The 3,369-nt window shown below is 37.2% G+C and overlaps 1 long non-coding RNA gene across 1 annotated transcript; it reads right to left on the bottom strand.

The window, feature by feature from the left end:
• Nucleotides 1-2,656: 2,656 nt before the first annotated feature.
• On the bottom strand, nucleotides 2,657-3,091 carry LOC143607173 (uncharacterized). Its single transcript, XR_013148901.1, has 3 exons — nucleotides 3,038-3,091; nucleotides 2,833-2,885; nucleotides 2,657-2,753 (listed from the first exon to the last, which is right to left on the bottom strand). It is a non-coding gene; the product is annotated as an uncharacterized LOC143607173 (long non-coding RNA).
• Between the last annotated feature and the right edge of the window lie 278 nt (nucleotides 3,092-3,369).

The following is a 3,369-nucleotide window of genomic DNA, read 5'->3' as shown; positions in this document are numbered from 1 at the left end:
TAACATCTGTCAAGCTCCTGCTTCAATCAGAATGCTTCTAGCTCCAAAAAGATTGCCACGGAAGCAGTTCTTGACACCTTAACATCAGTTAATAACTTCTCCATCCAAACCTCCAGTGCACCCCTTCGCTGCAACCAAACAGACCCGTTAATGACCTTGTTGACTAAAATTACCCTGCAACGATCCCAATCAACGAGAGCATGACCCTGCAACGAGAGCTGTAACGGTCTATCAACTGAAACAGGGGGATTGTTGCTGCCACTGCATTAACAGTCTCAGTCAGCTCGTTTAAGAAGTAGAATCACATGCATTGCAAATAATATAATTCATCTCATGAATAAACACACAACACATAAAAATCAATACAAGCACACATGCAGAATTCATAGCTTTTATACCAAAACACATAATTTGTTACAAATGTTTCAAGCCCAAACCATACCAAACCGGGAAATGGCTCATACGAAAGACACTAAGGTCAAATATGATAAAAAAACAAGTCTAACTTCACGTGATCAAAAGTCAAATATGATCAAAAAAACAAATATGATCACTAAGGTCCATTCCTTGAGCTTGCTTAAGCCTTTTCTTACGCTATCCCTTTCCCCTTTTCATTTTGCTTTTCTCACCCAATCTTGTGTGCAAATCAAAGCTTCAACAATCTCGGTTGACAACCTTGTTCTGTAAGCGTCTAGTACACGACCGCTGGTGCTAAATGCCGATTCAGATGCGACCGTGGAAAGTTGAATTGCCAAAATATCTAAAAATTATACTTAGTTAAAAAGCAATTATAATATAACAAGTAATGATAAATAGATGATCAAAGGTAAATCAATTTACCGCGAGCCATCCGAGATACAATTGGGAATCTAATTGCATTTTGTTTCTACCACTTAAGTATGTCAAATCCCATACTAAAATTCGCTTTTGGCTCCTTCACGTACCTTTGTAACTCAGTTTCCTTACAAGCCGATTGACTTCCACCCTTATTTAGAAACTCCATAAAGAAATTCATTGCCATCATCACATACAACGACATCGTCATTACATGCTTCTTGGGATGCCGAATTGTGATCAACCTTGTCAAGTATTTATTTGTATGTTTGAAATAGCCCATGCAACTTACTTTCAAGCTCAATCGTCTTTTCCGCTACCATCTTTTTAATGTCGTCCGCGGTCCAATTATCATCCTCGGATTTGTTAGAGATAATCATTTCTTTATAACAATGTTCAACAAAAGATAATTTCATGGTGGGATCCAAGATGATAGCAAAATACATGTAGTCATTAAGTTGGTCAAGCTTCCCCCAATACTTGTTATATTTCTCACGCATTGAACTAACCATTATAGAAAAAACTGGATCACAATCCCACACCCGTAGATGTTTGTCTACATTTATGATTTCTCGTAAAAATATGTGGGCTAAGGGCTTTGATGTGGCCGATGCAATTTCTGTTTTAATCTTGAACTTTTTTAGAAAGTCAACCAGCTTTTTGCAAGCACCAAAATCTGAATGTTCAGGTAGTCTTTCTAAATCATGAATATAACTATTATCTTGAACTTCATAAGAGAAAAATACCTCCCTTAAATCCACCGCCGTTTTCAACATCTCATAGGTGGAATTCCACCTAGTAGGCATATCTCCACACAAAAACTTACTTGATTGAAGATTCGACTCTTCTATGCACTTTTTAAACTTGGTTATTCTTTGTGTTGAGTTTCGAATATACCTAACTGCCTTTCGTATACAATCAACATGATAAGTGTTCTCTGATAAACCATCTTTGACAATTAGGTTTAGTATGTGTGCCATACACCTAATATGAAAATGCCTCCCCTCATCATACAAATTAGGCAGTTTTCTCAACAGATAAGCAATCGCCTTATCATTACTAGACGCGTTGTCAACCGTCATAGTCATAACATTTTTAGTACCCCAACCATGAATACAATGCAATACTTCTTGACCAATATCCTCCCCTTTATGACTATCAATGGGTCTAAAATTAATAATTCATTTATGCATTACCCAATCATCATCAATGAAATGTGCCGTCAAAACCATATAGTTAACCCGTTGACATGAGGATGTCCAAGTGTCGGTGGTCAAGTGTACGGTGTTGGTAGGTTTACTTACATATGCTAACAATTTGTTCCTTTCTTGGATATAATACTTTGCGATATCTTTAGACAGTTTATGTCTTGATGGCAAAATGAACTTTCCATTCAAAGCATTGGTGTATTCAATAAAAGCCGGATGTTCCACAAGCTTAAACGGTAATTCGGCAATAATAAACAAATCTAGTAAAGCTTTCATGATTCTAGAATCATCATGTTTCCAAATGCTCACACTACCTTCACCGCTAGCATCCTTTTGAAACACCAAGTTAGTTTGCTTTTTGTCTAACTCGGGATTTTCTACACAAGCAGGAGTGTGTTTTTTAAGACCAGACGTACCGTTTTTGATTGGATCGGCTTTAATCAACCTTTTACACCACTTGCACTTTCCGTACTTCCGACGCACTCCATCCTCACTTAAATAAACAACATCATAAGGTTTCCAATACTTAGATCTCTCGCTTCCTGTTTTAGGTTTTTTTTGGGAATCGTTTTTCTTTGCTGGTCGATTTCTCTTACGACATTTTACCCTATTACTTGATTTTGATTTCACCCCATCACGTGATTTTGGTGCCCCATCACTCGATTCTGAATCATCACTAACTTCAACATACGTTTCATCATCAACATCATCCTACAAACCACATAAAATATTAAGCTTTATACTAAGCATACCAAATTACAAAGGTAACTTGAAAAATCAACAAACTTACTTGACAATTAGGGGGTTCATTCAAAGAAGAAGATGCCATTCGGTTAAACAAACCTACAAAAGTCAACAATTTCTAGTGTCAAATGTCAATTTTCAAATATTAACATACAAACTGATGTGTAAACTGAAGTTAGGGTTTCTATATTATGACCATTGAAGCTTTTTAGTACATAAAAATTAAATGTAAAGAGTTAAATGCAACTTACACGTGAAAATTAGGGTACAAATTGGGTTCAGTTCATCACAGTCAAGAAGATAAGGAGGAGCAGCGGTTCAGATGCTACGAGGAGGAGGAGGTCGACTGTTAGGAGAAGATTCAGATGGTGGTGACCAGCGAGGGGATTCTGGCAATGGGGATCGAATTCTTTGAACAAGGGTTTAGTTTATAGGTGGTGAAGATGGTCATTGATACATACATGTTAAGGATGCTGGATGCCACATTATGAAACATATTGTTTTAATAAGTTGTATAAATATTCGGTACTAAACCGGTACTCCCGAAAAAACCCGGGTACCGGTACCGATTTCCCGGTCCCGA

This window comes from Bidens hawaiensis, unplaced genomic scaffold (assembly GCF_021521415.1).
Source record: "Bidens hawaiensis isolate Kalapana, Puna unplaced genomic scaffold, B.hawaiensis_p1.1 tig00080099_1, whole genome shotgun sequence".
NCBI classification, from domain to species: domain Eukaryota; kingdom Viridiplantae; phylum Streptophyta; class Magnoliopsida; order Asterales; family Asteraceae; genus Bidens; species Bidens hawaiensis.
The sequence above is the reverse complement of the archived record's forward strand: the minus strand, read 5'-3'. Positions and strand labels throughout refer to the sequence as shown.